Genomic DNA, 19412 nt, shown 5'->3' on the forward strand with positions numbered 1-19412 from the left:
ACCCAGCTCCCCTCTGGTGACAACCTGAGGTCAGATTGCAACAAATCCCTTTTGCCCTTGTGACAAGGGGCACAAAAGGCCTGTGGTGGAAGGGCTCTGGCCACTGTGCCAGCTGATCCCAGCACTGACACCGTGGCAGTGAGGGATGGCAGGCTGGTGTGGGCAGAGCCCCAGTCCCTGCTGTGTGACCAGCAGCCTTACTGGGTGCTTTGCCTCACCTCCAGGTGACCCTAGGGAAAGCAGTGGGAAGGATTTTGGCATGTTAATAAGCCTGGACAACATGGGGACCCCTACTCAGGTGTCAGAGGAGAACAAAAACCCATTTCTAAAGCTGCTCTCAGCCAACACCAACTCAGACCCCAAAGCCTCCCTACCCCAACCCCCTCTCCCAGTCACCATCAAGAGTACAGGAAATACCCCAAATACAACCTGCATGCTGCACAGGGAAAGCTGATCCCCACAAATCCAATGGAACAGCAGCCTCCCACCCAGCACCTGTGAGAACACTTGGTGCTACAGAAAACATCAGCTCACACAGGAGAATCCCCTGTAGGGTCAGGCAGGACCCATGCCATGGCTCCTGGGGCTGAACATGAGCAGAGGAGAGGAGGAGGAAGAGGTGCCATGGTTTGCTGTCACTTGCTGGGCTGATAGGCAGCTTGATTCCCAGGAGAGGAGGCAGCCATGGCAGGGAGCACAGCTTGCTGGAGGTGGATTGAAAAAATCAGTGAGGGCGTGCTTCAAAAAATAACTGAGAATGTCAGATTATATGAAAGTTGCAAGGTTTAGATTATTTGTAAAATACTAACAAGTAAGGCAGTAGCCAGGCTCTGTTGATTAATGAGCAAAATACCTGCCTCAGAAGCAGGGAGGCTTTAACATTTAGGGCCTTCATTGCAATAATGGCTTTCCAAACATCTGTACCATGGAAGGGTAAATGGCAGGTTAAACAAAAGAAGGTTTTCATTTGTTCTAAGGGAAAAGGATTGGCCTCAGGTGAGCCATCTTCTGCTGCAGTCTGTAATGAATATCAAAATTGCCACAGAAGATGATACAGACCCATGTATCACTGTTTGTTGTGATAAACAAACTGAAAATGAAGGAATCAAGAGGACCTGAACAGCCTCTCAGTCTGCAAGGGCTAAATCTAATATCCCACAGTGGCCAAATCCCCACTGATCTCTTGGGAGCAGAACTGGGCTCTCAAACCAAACCTGTCTCCAAGCCAGGGCAGTTACCTTTGGGTGGCTTTGCTGGACTGCAGGACCAGGGCACAGCAAGCAGCCCATGGAAAGCACCTCTGGCACAGAGAGAAAGAAAAGGGAATAGAAGAGAGACAGAACTGAAAGCACAATTCACAGCAATGAGCTCATGCACAGATCTGTGTGAACAGCCACAGCACAAGGCACCTGCCCCCTGGTTTTAGTGTAAGGTCTGGTTTTTAAGCCTGGTAAACCCAGCCTGCAGCACAGGCTCTGGAGCAGCAGGGAGGCTGCCAGCCAGGCAAGCCAGCCCTCACACACACCCAACTATCACCCTGAGGAACAGAAACCAAGGGCACACAACAGCTGATCTTGTGGGGCTGCATCCTGCTTCCACAGCAGAGCCAGCAGATACACCAGCAAGTAAATAAATTAAGGGGGAGGGAAGAAACCACCTGGAGTTGTACAGACAGGCTGCTGCTTCAGCAGAGTCTCAGCCCAAGCTGCACATTGGCACCCAGATGCTTCCAGGACATCTCTGCTCTCCTGCCCAGTTTATTCATTTCTCAGCTCTGCCTGGCTCCCTGCACCCACAAGCACCCTCTGTACTGACTGCCAGGCTAACTCTGCTTTCCAGGTGCTCACAGAATCCCTGCTGCTGCTCAACACATAAGAATCCAATGACAGAAAGCAAACCACTGCAGAACAATGCTGGTTATTCAGTTTAAGAGAAGCATAGTGGGATCTGGGAAAGGACACATACAGATCATCAATGCAGCAAAATAATTCAGCATCAAACACCTCTGCCAGGCTCAGATCTCACAGCACAGACCAGCACTGTTTAAACAATTGTTTTAAAAGCATCCACAACAAGCTGAAAAAGTTCACATTTATACATGTCAGGTCTGTGACGTTTATCTCCCAGATAAGGAGAAAGCTTTCAGCTGCCTTGGAGAGATCTGGAGGTATTTCAGGGGATATATCAAGTTGCTTAGCTCTGTAAACTAGCTGCAGTGAAAAGTCTTTTCAGCATTTTCAAAACATTAATTTCCACCTGTTCCAGGATTACAAATCTACAATAAAAAGCACAGAACACTGCAGGCTTTCTTCTTCCCAGCAGTTCAAACAGGGTATAGATTTCTATTCAAGGTGATCTCTGAAAAAGTTATAACCAGGGAAATTATCCCAGCACCCATCTCCAAATGTCCGTGGGCTGAAGGTCTTCATCAGCTCTGCCAATCTGCATAGCCCCAGGCAAAGGGCAAAGCACAGAACTGCAGAGAAAGGCAAGGCAAAACCAGTGAACTCTGCACGACAAGACAAATGGACTTCAAATTCAGAGCTCCAAGTATCTGTTCTATTTCCACATGGATAACTTCCATCTTCTGATAATCCTCACGTCTTTGGAAACCCCAGGACTCGAAAATATGTCCTCAGATAACCTGCACAACATCAGAGGCAGCAGCAGCAGAGAGGCTCTGGACAGAGGGAACAGCTCTGGGGGATGAACAACAGATCCCACAGGAGGCAGAACCAGGTACACCACAACAATTACCCTTGTCGTGCACACACAGCCCACACTTGAAAATGTAAAGGGGAGCAGGCTTCCCACTTCCTTTGAAGCCTTACACTTTAGCTCTCTAAGCCTAAATGCACTTTCAAAGCCCCCAGGTCAATGACTGGAGATTATCCAGGCAAAGGCTGCTGGGGAGAAAGCTGTTCTTTTGAGTCACTGCAATGCTATCTCTGAAATTTAGGCTGATGACAACTCAGCATTTGTCAGAGTGAAAAAGGCTTCACAGCACCCAAGGGCCAACAATAGTTCCCAGGTGCAGCTTTAGTTAAAGCTCGAGTATGAAAATGCCACCCCAGGGCACCCTAATTTCACCCCAGTGAACAAGTTGAGCCCAGGCTGGTGTTCCAGGCTGTCCTGGGACACCAAAGCAGAGCCTCTGTTCTTGTGGCTCAGAACAAGTGCTGTGCATTATACTCCATCAGCTGGGCTCTTTCTCAAGGGCTAGAAATGATGCAAAGCCACAGGAGCAGGGGAAAAAGGCAAGTTTCTGGTCACCAAGTCAGCAGGTGCAGGAGTAGAACAGGGGTAAATCTGCTGGAAAGGAGGTGTCCAGACAAGTTTTGACAAGGGTTCAGCCCTGCCTTGCATGGCCCAGTGAGACACAGGGAGCTGCAGGGACAGAACAGACACAGCATCAGTGGCAGCACACACGGGGCCATCTTCACAGCCAGAGCTCCTTCCAGCCTCCAACCTGGGCTGGAACCTTCCTCCTGCTCACAGCAGGCAAAGCCAAAACCCTGAAAACAAGAGAGTTGGAAGCCATCAACCTCCACAGGATTTTTGGGCTCCTCTCTATCCTGCCCTGGGCTCCACTGCAGCTGATACCACTTCCAAATAAAACCTGAATTTGGCCGTTTGCTGCTAAAATTTTCAAGCCAACACAGTCCAAGAGGAAAGAGTGGTAAGGGAATATGACCTGTGCAATTTAATAGCAAGCAAAGATGGGATGTGGTTTACAAATGTAGTTTGAGCACTGCTCACACAGCCTGGCCTGCCCCCTGCCCAGGAACAGAGCAAAGAAGGAAAACTCTGAGGCAAATTGACTTGAGAACTGGGAGCAATATCTGATCCCAACAGCTGTATCCCATGTCCTGGGAGACATCCCTGTGGTGCACCTTGGGGAGTCACTGGCAAATGAATTGCACTGCTCTGGCTACTCAGATATCCTCCTCCAATTGCTATGGGAAAAGAAATCAAAGAACAGGGCTGGTAACAATATGAAAAACCAAGCAAAGCATGTGTTTAAAAGCCTTGCTGGCTGGCAGCCAGGGTGCTCAGCACCTTCCAGAACAATCAGTCTGTGTGCAGCCACTGAGCTTCCAACACACTGCTCACCTCTGCCATGGAGATGGTGGCTCCACTCCAGCAAAACACTCAAACACATTCTTGAACTTTAACTGTGCTCTCAGGACATCAGAAGGGATGATCAGCCATGTGCCAAAGTGTGAACAACACAGAAAATCTCAGCCTGAAAAATGTGGAAATGCTCATAGGAGTGTCTGGGTAAATGTGTTTCACACAGAGCAGCCCAGATACTGTGAGAGCCACCCCAGGGCTCCTTCCCCAGGGGGCCAACAATATTTACATTTTCTTAGGCTAGCAGGGCTCTTGTCAAGGCAGTATCTGAAATAACTCATTGCATTCATCCTCTTAGGAGGGGTCTACCTCCATCCATCTTTCTTCCTTTCACCAGCACACACTGCAACACAGAAATCTCTGAGTGGTCAGTGAGGAGAGAGGACTCCAAAGGGGGAGCTTTTAACTATCCTTATCTGCAAGGGCTTTTTGTTCAGTAACAACAGCAAAACACTAACATTATTATTATTACTACTACTATTATTATTATCTTAATATTACAATTATTAATTATAGTATTAGTACCATTATTTTGCCTTTGAGGCTAGCAACAATAGATAAATTAGGTAAATTTAAAAAAAGTTTTCACACAGAACACAAAAATCTCCTTCTTCTGCAATTAAGAGACAAAGCAAACTAGAAAAATTCTTGAGGAAGTGATAGATTCCTCTTGACTTGAATTATCTGAGAGGAACTGTTGATAAAATCCTCCACACCTGTGACCCAGGAGATGTAGCACAGACAACTATAGAAAACTAAAAACCTACAAGCCTGTGAATTATTCTCTATTACCTGACAAAAGACACCCATAGGAAAACTATTTTTAGCTTTCCTTTCACCACTTCTGTTTAACAATAAAATCCAATTCTTCAGCTGTTTTTGAAAATCTTGCCTAACACATTTCCACAGTGGCTGTCACCTGCCATGACCTACCTGTGTTTTACAGCCAGTGCCTACTCACCAAGGGCCAAAACCACATTTACAGAGGAGTTAGGAAGAGACACTCCTGCTCAGGGACACCCAGACACCACCTCAGTGGTTAGGGAGAGAATCCCAAATTTCTGATTCCCAAACTCTGCCTATTCCATGCACCTTTGTACTCTTCCTATAATGAACACACCTTTGTAAGAGTAGATCTATAAGAACTCCACATCATCATTCCTGACACAAGCCAAAACTGGGCTCTGCTGTCAGACCTGCTTCTGACAGTCAGGGCATCCCCATTCCCAGCATGTGAAGCAGTGATAAGAGTTCAGCCACATCCAGCTTAGCCAAGCCTGTGCCTAAGCCAGCCCAAAGCCCCAGAAGATGCAGAGATCACACTGTGCCACTGAGCTCAGCTGATCCACCAGGAGCCTACATTAATCAGGAATTACATCAGGAATTGCCTACATTATGTTTGTTGCAGGATGACTGTGAGATCAGAGAGGTGAAAGATGAGAAAGAAGAAGAAAAAGCCCATAGGTTTACTTGCTGTATAAAGCTTGCAGTGGATTGCAAAGGAATTTCCCTAAGCTCTCAGATATGCTATTCACTTGCTTACAAATGTGCATGCTTCTGAACAATCATAACTCAATTTTTGGTAATAGAAAGAATATTATATATATATATATATATATATATATATATATATATATAGTATTATATATATTATATATATATTCTCTCTATATATATAATTACATATAAATAGAAGTTGAGAACAAGGTTCTATTTGCATAGCAATGTTGGCTGTTTCGAGGGTACTTTTACTCACTGCTGGTGGCACAGGAATTTGAGAAGAGGCTCAGACTTGCACCCAGCCACTAAAGGGACTCACTAGAGTAGGCTGAGAACAAAGCTTGAGAAGTCTGATCTAAAGCCTGAGATCACTCTGCCTGACCAGGAAGCAAACAGCAAAATGTAAGTCTCACACTGCTGTGGAATTCAGGCAAATCTCCTGGGATACACTGTACTCACAAGACAGAGCTGTTTCCTCTTCTGTCTGATGAAACAGTCCATCATGTTCTAGATGCTATTAATTATCAAAGGCAGGGGTGGAAATTTTCAGCTCATCTCCACCCATCCCATTCTGGAAGCACCCAAAAGAGAATCACTTATTCTAAGTGACTAAGATATGAGTCATCTGATGAGTAAGCACATTGGCTCTGGAAATCTTATTCAACCCATGACCACATCCAAGTCATTTCATTACCTAAATCATTTATCCATTTCATACATTAATGCAGTAGCACTCCAAGGCCAGGAAGAAGCTCTTGTTTCCAACACCAGGCTAATGGCAGCTTATGTCCTCTGTGATATAGACAGAGCACTGCCAGGAAACTCTGCTGAAACAGCAGAGCAAAACCTCATGGCAAGGCTGCCTTTTACAGTGCCCTGAAAGTCAGCTTGGAGATGGCTCCAGCCTCATCAACACTTGAGTTGGGCTGTACTGCACCAGCCACTTGTACAAAGGCAAACAAAGCCCTGCTCCTGGCAGCAGGGTGCCAGCAGGGCTCAGCAGGCAGTGCCAGGACTGCAGCCAAATGCTTTCAGCCTCCTCCTGTTACTCTCCCAAAAGCTCCCATAAGAAGCTGCAAAAGCATTAAGTCAAAGCACTAATGAGGCTTAAAGATCTCTCCATTCTGGAGGAACACCAGCACCTCACAAAGCAAATCTGCTCATCTTCACAAACATCCTGTGGGATATGTTCATGGAAGGGAACTGTTGGGGAGAAGATTCCCAAGAATCTTTTTTAACACACCCCAACACTTACCTTGATGCTTTTGAAATGCTGGCTGAAGATCCAACAGCAGATCTGTGGCTGTTGCTCTCCTGATCTCTTCCTAAAATCCTGATGAGCACACCAGTGAGCAGGTCTGGTGTGTCCTTGGGGAGCCCCTGCAGCTCAGCCCCAAGCACAGCAGCAGCAATGCAGCCAGCAAACACTGGGCACTCCCTGAAATGATGAGTCTGCTCAGCCTGCTTTACAGCCACTGCACAACCTTTCTTCAGGACTGCTGGTTTCTCTGTGTTCCATCAGCACAGCACAAAAAGGACACTTGGAAGTGGAATAACTTCAAAGGACTAATTTAGGTTGTCCTGCACCATTCCACTGGCATCACACTATGACCAGTGTCATTGCATTTGATACTGCACTTCCACAGCTTCAGGTTCTCTGAATCTTTAAGCACTCACAGGAGAACACAGCCAGGGTTTTCACCTCGATGGCCAGCCCTCTGAGCATCTGCCTTTACACAAACAAGGGTAAAAGAACAGAGATTTCTCACCACAGGGGGTGAATTTGCAATTCACTTCTGATGGACTATATATTAATACTTGCCACCACCCACCTGCTTCCTCCATGGAGCCAAAGCTGCTTTGCCTTCATTATTCAATTTCGCATTGAGGAAAACTTTTCATCCCTTTGCTCTAAATCCAGTGACCACAATTTAAGCTCTCACAAACTGAAGTCAAATAACAGGACTTAATCCCATAAACACAGTCAGCCTTGGCTGCACAGTTGCTGTGCTGGTGTGGCAGTGATCTTGCCCAGAACCATGTCTGCCCATGGCTCCTGACCACCTTTCCACATCCCACCTCCCTCCAAGAACTTCAGCTTCACCACAAAATAATCTACTAAAAGGGAAGACAACCCACCTCTGGAAGCCAAATGTTAGAAAACACAACAGGCTGGCCTGAGCATGAAGAGACTTATACACAAAGCAACAGCCCAGAAAAAGTTTGATGTTACCTCAAAGCAGCAGCTGCCAGCACTGATGAAGAAGGATAAAAAGGCTGAAAATCTCCACAAAGGCTCCTTACAGCTGTCTGCAGGTGCAGGTACAAGATTATCACAGGATAAGCTGGTTTTCAGCACCATTCTGAAGCTGCAGCAGGTTGACACTCACCCCCAGAGGGTTTGGATGGCCCTGGGACTGAGAGCTCAGCTGTGAGCACAGCCCAGCTGCTCCCAGGATGGCACATGCACTCACACACCTTCCCAGACACCTGGGATAAAGGGAAGAGCTGCAGTTCCACCAGCACACCATCACCCACTGCTCTCCATGGTGGCTGAACTGGATGCACCAACAAAGTCTGAAGGAGGGAGAAAAACCCAACAGCCTGCAAGGAGAGTGCACAGCAGCTCCAGCACAAACCCACCTCACACCGAGGCAAACACATCTCCTTCTCTGTCATGCTAAAGGCATTCTTCAAAATAAAATTACCACCCCTTCTCTATGCTTGTGGCCTCATGAGATCTGTCTGCTCCCTGCTGGGATTACTGCTCCCTGTGTCTGCCTCTGTCCAGCCACTCTCCCAAGCACTTGACAGGGCAGCAGGACTTCTCTGACCTCCTCCAGCTCCCCTGGCCATCACTCACTGGCTGCTGGAGGATTGCAGACCAGCATGGTGCCATGGCCCTTTGAATTTATGCCTCTGGAAAACAGGAATTCAAGGACAGACAGATCCTCTGAGCAGACAAATAGCTGCACCTTGGGGGAAAAAGAAGCAGGTAGAAAGGAGATTACTGTTTTCCTTAATCCCTTTCTCTGGGACTTCTCTACAGAGGCCCAAGGATGGTCTCACCTCTGCAAACCCTTCCATCAGCATCCAGCCCATGGACAAGGTAGGACTGTCTCCAGCAACACAATGTCACAGCTCTTTCCTGGCCCTCAGTTCAGAGGGAAGCAAAGAAGCAGCAGGAAAACACCCAGGGTAAAAACACTTTATAAAGTGTCACCATTTTACATAAATTACAAGCCACCCCATTTCAAGCTAAGGGTTTCACTCTGCACAAGTCCCAGAGAGGTGACACAGATTTCTCAGCCCCTGGGAAGGCTCCTTCCCACCCCACCATAAGCACATTAGTGAAGTCAGAGCTCCCCAAGGATGGATGTGTGTGCAGCCACCACCATCCTGCCCCACTGCTGGCCCTGGGTCTGCTCCATGCAGGGGCACTGACTGCAGCCAAGACAACCTCACTGCCACCCTCCTTTAAACAACCAGAGCTCTCTGAAGTCCCTAACTCACATAAACATTTCATGTCTGTTTAGGGAACTCCATTTTTACAAGCATTCACACATGAAAAGCAATCACTGAGTGCATTCAAGAAGAGGTAGAATCAAGAGAGGAAGAAGTTTCTGCTATAAATACATTTCTTTTATTTTGTGCCATGCAGTCTTCAAATCTTGTTACCTTCAACATCTGCATCTTCACTTTAAATGTTCTGCTTCCCCATACTGCTGCTGTATTTTTCAGTAATCAAACCAGGCCAGAGCATTTGTGGTCTGATCAGGGGAGACTTGTCTGGCTAAAAATTTGTGTTCTCTCCCCTGCTTCCCCACCTTTCTCCCTTTGCTCTATCTTGACTTTTAGACAGTAAGTTTGAGTCAGGGTCTGTCACCAACCCTGTCTGTGTACAGCACCAGTGCCATCACCCACCAACAATACCAATGCCAAATTCTGCTTGTACAGGGGCTGGCCCAAAGTCATTGGAAAGACATCCTTCTCCAATGGACCAGAGCCAGGATGAGCAGAAAAGCATGATTTGCAAAGGTGACTATTTGAAGAATACAATCATGCAAAAACCTGATCTGACATCAGAATCTTTGCACTTTCCAACAGACCAAAAAAAAAGTATGTGCACGTGTATGTATGTTTTTATGAAGTGTTTTTGGCATAGGAAGCATTTTGATGCCATGGTGATGGGTGCATCTTATAAACCCTTAAACATAATAGATGGAGATAAACCTGAAGCCAATTAGGAAAAAAATACTGTTGTGCTTACATGATCCACAGCTACTCTGAAAGGGACAAAAATTTAACTCCTTTGGAAAAGATCAAAACAAAAACCCAGATCCATTGTTAAACAGATTAATCAGGCTCTTGGAAAGCTCATGAGGGATTGGGTTCAATCTCTGCAGCTGTTATTAACATAAACCCTGCACAGCAGTAACAAAAGACCTGCCTAAGTCCCACACTCCTGTTTACTTTGCAATGAGATTCTGCTTGGGCTCACAGCATTTAACACACACACTCTTAATTAAGGGGACAGGACAAGAGGAATGAATTGGCTGAAGTTTACACTGCAGCAAAACAAAACTCTTAATGGCCCTTTTTATATGGGTAGAACTACCAGTATAGAAGAAAACAGAGCCCCAGTGCCAGCAATACCTTTCCTGATCCAGGGGAGTCAGGGCATGATGCTGTGCAGGGCCCCAAACGAGGTACAGCAAGAGGAAACCATGTCAGGGACAGAGGGAGCCAGGGATGAGCACATGCAAAGTCAGGAAAAGCACATTGTGTTGGCTGGAGTGAGCCTGGAGTGGATGGAACACACCCAGCTCAGGCACAGCCACAGGTGGACTTGGGCAGGAAGGCTCCTGCTGACCAGTGCAGCAAAGAGAAAAGAGCCTCAGCACAACTGCAGAGTGCTTCCCAAGCTGCAGGACTGGAGGGGGACCCTTGTGGGCCACCCTTGTGTGTCACCCTCGTGGGTGTGTTGGGTTGATATGCCCAGCAATGTGTATTCTGTCACTGTTAAAACCAGATGGGGCAGTGCCCCTGATCTCCTGGCACATATTATCTGCTAATGGGCCATCTTTAAACCAGCTGGGCAATCATCTTTATCTTTCCACAGCCCATCCTCCCTCTAGGAGATATCATCTGCTGCTGGCCCATTCAGTCCCACTGTGTGACTGATAAAATTCCATCATCCCACTGGGAGATGCTCCAGCCAGGGGAGCAGCCAAGCCTTTCCTACCCAGACAAAAACTGAGATTTTGGACACCAAGGTACCTTCTTTCCACTGGATTCCAGAGGAAAGCCAGACCTTTCCACATCATCCCTGCACCTTCAGAGGAAACTGCACCTTCTCCAGGAGCACTGCTCCAGCTGAACCACATCTGCCCCTGCAGGAGGATGCAGCCACCATTGAATGGGACTGCTGCCACCACCCTGACTGACTGACGGGTGTCAGCTTGGATTCTGACTCTGGCAGGGTTTGGGATTGTTCTTTGTAATACTGCATTTCTATTTTAATTTTCCTAGTAAAGAACTGTTATTCCTATTCCCCTATCTTTGCCTGAGAGGCCCTTAATTTCAAAATTACAATAATTTGGAGGGAGGGGGTTTACATTCTCCATTTCAAAGAGAAGCTTCTGCATTTATTGGCAGACACCTGTCCTTCAAACCAGGACAGTGGGCCACCCTCGTGTGCCACTGGCCCCGGGAGAGGCTGCAGGGACATGCTGGGGGAAATGGATTAATGGCATCCAGAGTGAGAAGTCCCTGAAGGAGAGCTGGCAGGTAAATGGAGCAGGGGAATGACAGCCTGCTAAAAAACAGCATCCTGCACCCCTCGTTGGGCGTCAATCACGCGCTCCCCAAAAAATCCCCAAATTAGAATTAAATACGATGCTGCCGCCTCCGGAACAAAAATTATTCATTCCATAAAAAGCATTTTCATACATCTCTCTTGTGACTCTTCCATTCCTCTCCAGGCCCACTCACTTCTCTCCCACAGAGGAGTCATTTGATGGAGGAACTTTTCTGATTGAAGAATTTTGCAAACTTTGTTTGTAGAAGGGTTAAATGAGCAGATTCCTGCAGGGATGGCCAGTGCCAGAGGAAAGGGACAGCAAGGGAGATGGGATTCCTCCCATTGCAGCTGAGCATGACATCAACTTTGCTGAAGGCAGAGGGAGTCCTGCCACCCCTTCCACTGTGATTTTATCATCCTGTTTTTCAAGATGTGCAGATTAGAACTAAGCAAGAATCTCCAAACATGCTTCATGTGCTTAAGTCTTGTTAAAGCTAAGCAAATGCCTAAGGGCATGTATTGTTCTAGGAAGCCCTGCTGCATGGGATCTCTGCTTTGCTCTCAACCAGGCTTTGCATGAATCCAAGAGGTTTTCCAGGCCCAGCTCAGGAAGCTGGGCAGGAACAGAGATGTTGGTGCATGGTCACACACATGGTCTGACAATGAGTCCAGGGAGCTGTGGAGCCAGCAGGCTGCTGGAGTGTGCCCTGAGAGCCCATGGATTCACAGCCAGGTAAGAACCAGGTAAAACTTTGTTTTTTCATGCACTTCTCTGTTGCAGCCTGGAGGGGGAACCATGGGAAGAAGCACTGGAGAAGTCCCTGGTGGCAGTCCATGCTTGGGAGCCAAGTTTAAACTCCTGGCTGTCATCACTCCATCAGACAGAGTCAGACACGTTGACCCCACCCAGCTCTTCTCCACAAACTGGGAGCTCTTGTGCTGGGACTGGAAGGACTGAGCCATCACTGAGCACATCCCAGACCCACATCTCACTCATTTCTTCCCCTGGTGCTTGCACCAAGTGCCACACTGTCACCTTCCACTGCTCAAACAAATCAGCTGCAGCACTTGCATCTCCTGAAACATTTAACTGGGACAGATGCCACATTAGACTCTGCTGAAGCACTGCTTGGTGAAGACTATACAGAGCCATAAAACCAATCAAAAGGTTTCAAGTGGTAATTAATCAGCTACAATAATAAATAATACATATACTTTCAAGTGTTTACTCATTTCCTGAATGTCTCCCATAAATATCTAACCAATAAAGCACACTTTGAACAGTGGCACTTGTATCTTTTCCGTTCTGAGCTAACTCTGTGCTATTTACTTAAAATAGAAAATTCTGTAGAAGACAGGTTGAAAGGTAACAGAATTTTGGAAGCAGTTTGAGCATTCATATTTGCTTTGAACAAAGAATATTTAATATAAGTATTAAAAGTTTTCTCAGTCTTACCTTGTTTTATGGACAAAGTTTATACACCAGTTTTAATCCATTCAGTCAGTTGGGATGTTGGTCTATAGCTCTCTTCAGCAAGTGTCACATGTGATGCTCATTGGTCAGGCTGCACTCCTGCTGGCCCATGCAGCCTCACAGAAACCAGCACCAAGATAAAATCCTGACCTCAAAAACACAGCCCAAGAAACCTTCACTAAAACACAAGATCTTTGCTTTTAATATAGATGGATTTTCTATTTCAGGCTTTTGAAAGTGTTGTGTTAAAAAGCAATAGTCAAGAAATTAGTGCAGATCTCCCCCCAGAAAAGGAAACCAGGGTTGAAAAAACAGCTGGAATGCTCTCCACAGCCTCTGGCATTTGCCTTAAGTGGCTGGAAAAGGTCAGTGTCATTTAAACCTTAGCAAGGTTTAAATGAGCTTCAGCCTTTGTGGAGGGCTGTCTGCTTTGACAGGGTTTATTTTATGACAGTGATCCCCAGAGCCCTGAGAACACCCCAGCAGGGACCCCAAGAGCTGCTCACTCAGCACCAGCATCCTCCCAGGGCAGCTCCTGCATCCCACACTGACCTCAGTCCTCCACAGCCCAGGGACACTACAAATTTATCAGGGAGCTGCAAAAAACCTACCTTAATATTCCAGCTGGTACCTAATCCCTTCAACTCTCCTGTAGAGGTGCTTTTCATTTCCAAAAAGAACCCTGAGTTGATGTTCTTGCCAGTGCAGTTAATCAGAGCAGCAAAGCCTCTTTTCACAGTGCAGGGCCCAGGTGACTCTCTCCAAGGGATTAGCTGTTACCACATTTAGTTCAGTAAAGGGTTTATCTCAGCCATGGTCACAAAGGCACACTATGAAGACATTCCTGGGTGAATTCCTGGGCACTGACACCTTGAGCAGCCACAGGGCTTGGAGAGCATTAGGAGAGGAATGCAAAGGGAATTGTAGGTGTAGGGAGTTTTTTACCTCTCTCCAGTGTAAGAAACCAGGGCAAAAGACAGCACTTTTTGAGGGATAAAGCCACTGCCAGCTAAGGGATGACAGGAGGGTGAAGGAGCAGGAGGGGTGAGGGAGCTGGGGCAGGACAGAAAAGATTTTCAAAGCCCTGCAGGGCAAGCACCAAATCTGTGCTGATGGTCCAGCAGCTGCTGTCAGGGAAACGTGGTTGCCAAAACCATGAAGTGTACTCCTGAGAGCCTCAGGAAAGCCCAGAGGGTGAAATAACTGGACTTGTGCCACCAGCTTTAATCTAGAGCTCAGTGAGGCTGTGCTAAGCACTGTGAAGCAGGAGCAGGGCTCAGGGAGGCACTGGTGTCTGCAGGCACACGGGTTTCAGAGCACACCACCACTGAGGCACCCAAGCTCTCCTCAAACCAGTAAGACCTTCCATCTATGGACAGGAATCATGTCCTAAAAATCTAGACTTTGTGCACCACTGTGCCCTCTGGCATTAACCAAGCATTTTGATTCCTAACCTGCTGCCTGCTCCAACCTCTTGAGCAACGACTCAGGTTTTCATTAGTGCCAAGGACAAACACTAAAGCTTTGGGACTGCTTTGTAAACTCCTCACCAGAACTGAGGAAAACTCACATTTTCCCTCTTGCTCATCGAGAAAGCAGGCTGGGGTGGGGCTGGAAAGTCTTACAAAGCCCTGGGTGCACAAGGATAAGAAATTCCACTGTGGTGCTGCCTCGCAGGGGGCTCTGCTGGCATCTCACACCAGCTGGCTGAGCACTCAGTGCCTGCATCATGCCAACACTGCTGCCTGAACCCTGGAGAGAGCTCTTCTAACAGCAATGTCAAGTGGGTGAACAAAGGAATATCAGAAAACAGGGCTGGAAGGAGAATGTATGAAGATACCAGCGAGCGGGACATCACTGGGCACTTAGAAGAATGACAAAGGCAATTTTCACAAATGGAGGGGTGAAATAAAGGAGAAATGAGAGTGGAGATTGAAAACAATTTCCTACTGTTTGGCATGCTCTAAAATTAGTGCTGTAATAGATCTCATCAGCCAGCATTTATTTTCCATTCTGAAGACAAGAATTCAAATAAGCTGCAGCAGGAGCGCTCACTTAGCTGAACAGCCGACCTCGAGTGCAGGCAGCAGCACAAACCAGGCTGCTCAAACCCAGCTGCAGCTTGCCTGGGGCTTCCAAAGTCAAAACTCAAGCTGGAGACCCACTTTCCTCCACATTACAACCCCTCCAGTGAGGAGGTGGCAGAGCCTTGGAGCACAGGGGCAGCCCACAGAGATTTGCTGTGTTTATACAACTGCAGGAGAGAACAGAGGGAATCCCAAATACACTGCCTGGAAGGGACCTGAGGCAACAGGTTACACACCATGCTTTAGGAAACCTCTGTCCTGATGGCTCTCACTCCTGCTGGCCCCAAGGAAGGAGCCCCAGAGCCCTGAAGGAGCTGGGGGGGATTCTCTGCAGGGAGACCCAACAGCTCCAGCATCCACTGTGGCTGCCCAGGGGCAGCTCTCACCCAGCTGAGCTCAAACCCTGTCCCCAGATCCTGCTCATGGATCACCAGACCCCAGGTGGAAATGCTGGCACACATCTGTGTGCAGCTGTGCTGATCTGCACGTCTTGGGGGCCAGACCCACAAATGCTGCATTTGAATTCAAAACAGCAAATCTCAGCAGGCTGCATCTTGCTGCTCCCAGAGCTACACTCCCTCCTTCAGGCATGCACACACCTGTAGAGGTATTTTACACACAGGGGGCTGTGGGGTTCCAGGGACACACAGCAGTGCCTGGAGAGCTCTGGAAAAGCCCCCAGACTCAGCTGGGAGCAGCAACAGAAGCACTGGTGTGACACATCCCTGCTCTTTCAAAGTTTAAGAACAAATCCCTGATGGCAGAGGAGAACTGGCAGCATCACTCAGCTACGAGGTGTCAGAGATATTTCAGGCAGCCACTCCTGAAATATATTCTCATGCAGAAACCCAGAAAAAGTCACCCCCTCACTCCCCCAGCTGCCTCTCCTGCATTACTGCTAGCATGGATGTGACTCACTAGAGCTGGGTTTATATTAAACTCCTGAAACAGATTGTTTGGCTGTTATGTAAATCCAGTAAATGTTAAAACACCAGAATAAATCAGTCAGGCAGTTACCACTGCCAGCTCTGCAGAGACATCCAAGGGACCAATTTTTTTAAAAGGTAGAGGTGGTAAGAGATTAGGGGGAAACAACAACAATAATAATAACGACAACAATAATAATAATAATAATAATAATAATAATAATAATAATAATAATAATAATAATAATAATAGTAGCAGTACCACCACAGCCTTTCAGGGTTAGGACTTCATGCTTTAAAATAGAATAACCCCAAACAAGGCATGAACATCATTCTTCCCATCCTGTCAGTGGGAAGGAGGTTCCTCTTTAGGAGCTGCCTCTCTCCCATGGTGCAGAGGGCATTTGCCACTCATAGAACAGTCCCCTGCCCACAGTGACATCAGCAAGCCAGCACAGGAACAGATTTTAAAATTTGCAAACACAAGTGTTTTTACCCAAAACCTGACTCCAGGTTTATAAACAGTCCATGGGCCAAAGGATTAGTCAGAAAAATTATCTGGCAAATAATCTGCAAGAATAAGCAAAACCAGAGCATATCACCATCTGCTCATGGGTAACTCCTAAGGCAGAAATGAGGAGGCTTCAGATTAAAGCCTTCACTTTGTATGTAACTGTTGATAACCAGGCCACTGCACTCAAAATGCTCCCATAGCTACATCAGCAACCAAAAATGGAAACAGGTAGAAATTAGGACCCCAAATCTCAGTTGTAGTGTAAAGCATGCTGGCTGAGCTGCCACTCAGACCAAGCCCCTACTCAGCTTCAAAGGCAGCTGGAGCCTGTGGGTCTCCACAAATGTGAACCCCTCTGGGATTCTATACCACTGGGCACATCTGGGTGGGCACAACTGGGCAGGAGACAGTGACCAGAGACAGCCCAGATAACAAATTCCATTTCCGACTGCCCAGGAGATGAGACTGCAGAGAAGCATCATCACAGCACTGAAATGAAGAGATCTCTGAGCTGTGTTTAATTAAACATAGTCTGGGAAAGTCTCTGCTTTTGTTAAATACTGCCTCAAAAGAAAAGGGCTGAGTAATCCACCAGTGGGGGAAAACACACTCTTTAGCTACAAGGTGTTATTATTATAGGCTTAATATCAAAAAGGCTTGTTCAGCTTATTAGGCTAGAGCAAACACTCCCAGCCCTGGCAAGACTGATATTACAGCTCTGTATTTCACACTTACATAAGCACTCAAGGTCTGTATGGAGAGCAGGCTCCTGTCTGGAGAGGGAAGGCAGTGATTTGCACCAGGTTTCCATGGCCCAGTAAGACTCAGACACAGAGCAGAGGAGTTGTGTCTGTAGAGCAGGAAGAGGAGCCTGCACTGCAGCAAGGACAGTGGAACCAGTGCTGGGAATCACCTCCCTGACTGGGGCCAGAGCATCACAGCTGGGTGGCTGCAGCAGCTCCACACACGATGGCACAAGCACAGGGACACACTCCACAGTCTCCTGAACACTGAGGACACTGACCTCACACCCTGATTAACCCAGGAGGAGTCCTGGCTTTCTCCTTCTGCAGAACAGAGGTGATCACTGACATGCAGGGGAAACACCCTGGAGCAGAGGGTTGAGCAGAGCTTAAGTTAAGGTTCTGAGCCTGCCCTTGGGCACAGCCCACTGCAGCAGGCAGGGATTGCTCTGCAGCACAGAGGGGTTGGTGATGGATGCATTGCTGCCCCCAGCACCCACTCACCTGCCTGCAGTTGCAGCCAGCCCCAGGCTGATCCCCCACCTCAAACACACAAATAATATCTGTAAGTATCTGAGACTTTCAAGATACCATGGTACTGAAGGCTCTTTTTTGAGTATTTGGTGCAGTAGAAGCTTTCACTTCTCAAGTTGAAAAACAAACTCTTTCTCTGTCTTTTATTTGTTAATTAAATGTGTTCATTGTATTCAGATCTCATTTTTTGTACATAATGTTTTGCCCATCTGTTTGATTAAAAAAGAACCCAACCACCCAGCTTCATTAAGTTAATTGGATGCATTCAGCCTTTGGTTAATATTCTGAAGTACTTTACAATTATTCTCCCCAGTTATTAAATCTCCTGTGAGGATCTTATTTTTTGTACTAGGCTCTTTTTAGCCAGCACTCAAGCTGGACTGCATTTGCCCACTCCTTACCCACATGCAAACATCCCACCAACACTTCAGTGGTTTGTGATCTAAGACATGGAGATAAGTTTGTGCCTTGATCTGACACTCTTCAGCTCACCCTGACCCTCAACACTGCAGGAGGATGATGATAAAGTATTAAAGAGAGAATTACAAATTCTGTGACCTGTGGGAGCTCCCATGTGAACTTTTAAAGGGAAAAACAGTCTCAGAAAGGCTCAGGATCACAATCCAAGGAGGACCAGAGGATGAGAAGTGACACCAGCTGTATCAGTGTAGTTATGGCTTGGCCATGTGGCACCATGTGGGTGAGCTAAGAGATCCTTGCTGGCAGAGCAGTGAAGGGTTCTAAGCTCTCTTGGGGTTCAGGTTTCTGTAGAATTTGTGGTCAGGCAACCTACCTGTATCCTGGACCTCCCAGGTGTCCCCAAGTTCTCTGCTCTACCACAGAGGACATGCAGCAGCTCTGAGGCTTGGTCTTCAAACACCCCACACCATCACTCTCCATTGCTTCTCCAAATAACCCAAATTTTGGCCAGCAGTGCTGGCCAAACCTGCAAGACCTACAGGGGACTTCAGGCATGCCAACACCAATTCCACTTGGTGTCAGAGAGGATAAACCACACACCCCAATGCCCCATGACTGCAGCCCAGGGGCAGGAAGCCAGCACAGGCACTCTGGACAGAATTACAGGGCCAGGGAAGAAAATAAAATAACCTCTTCTATTGCTTCTGCAATCCCAGCCCAGCCTCCACTGTTTGTATTCAAATAAAACAGCCAGTTTTCATTCTTTTGTTATAAAAGGTGGTTACACTTGCAAGAAATCACTTGGTAGTAATTTAACGGAAGGAGGAAGAAATTTAGAGTTGAGGCAGCTGTGATTTGACATGGGCTGACCTGGCACCTGAGGAGAACCTTAATGACATGTCCTTCCTTCCAGCCTGTTCTTGGCTCACACTGTAATTAGCTTTCCCTTTCTGATACCCAGGCAGAAAGCCTCGACCACACTTGAAAATTTGGCCACATTATTGCAACTTTTCGATAGCCTGGCAACAGCATCAATTAATAGAGAGCTCACTGCCCCACTGTGCTTAATGCTTTAAGAAAGGCAAGCTTGGCTCAAAGAGCTGAGAATCAAAGCAGGCTTCAAAAATAAAGCTTAAATGTTGCAGTTTAACTTGGCAGGCAGGTAAACACCACACACCTGCTTGCTCACAGATCCCTCTCCAGAAATGGGGGAGAGAACTGAGGGGAAACAAAATGTAAAATTTGTGAGTTGAGATAAAAACAGTTTAATAGGATTT

At 47.1% G+C, this 19412-nt stretch overlaps 1 protein-coding gene across 7 annotated transcripts in view; it reads right to left on the bottom strand.

Annotated features, from left to right (window-relative positions):
• The window catches only part of CAMKK1 (calcium/calmodulin dependent protein kinase kinase 1), a gene marked incomplete at its 3' end in the record, with an annotated part of 95924 nt that overhangs the window by 65202 nt on the left and 11310 nt on the right, over positions 1–19412 (bottom strand). The window contains exon 1 of one of the 7 annotated variants that reach the window (XM_079325432.1): positions 13523–13649. The exons of the other annotated variants lie outside the window; for them this stretch is intronic. Of the gene's footprint in view, positions 1–13522; positions 13650–19412 lie in introns of those variants that run through there. 7 annotated transcript variants of the gene reach the window in all.

Source organism: Erithacus rubecula, assembly GCF_903797595.1.
Source record: "Erithacus rubecula genome assembly, chromosome: 22".
In the NCBI taxonomy this organism is placed as follows: domain Eukaryota; kingdom Metazoa; phylum Chordata; class Aves; order Passeriformes; family Muscicapidae; genus Erithacus; species Erithacus rubecula.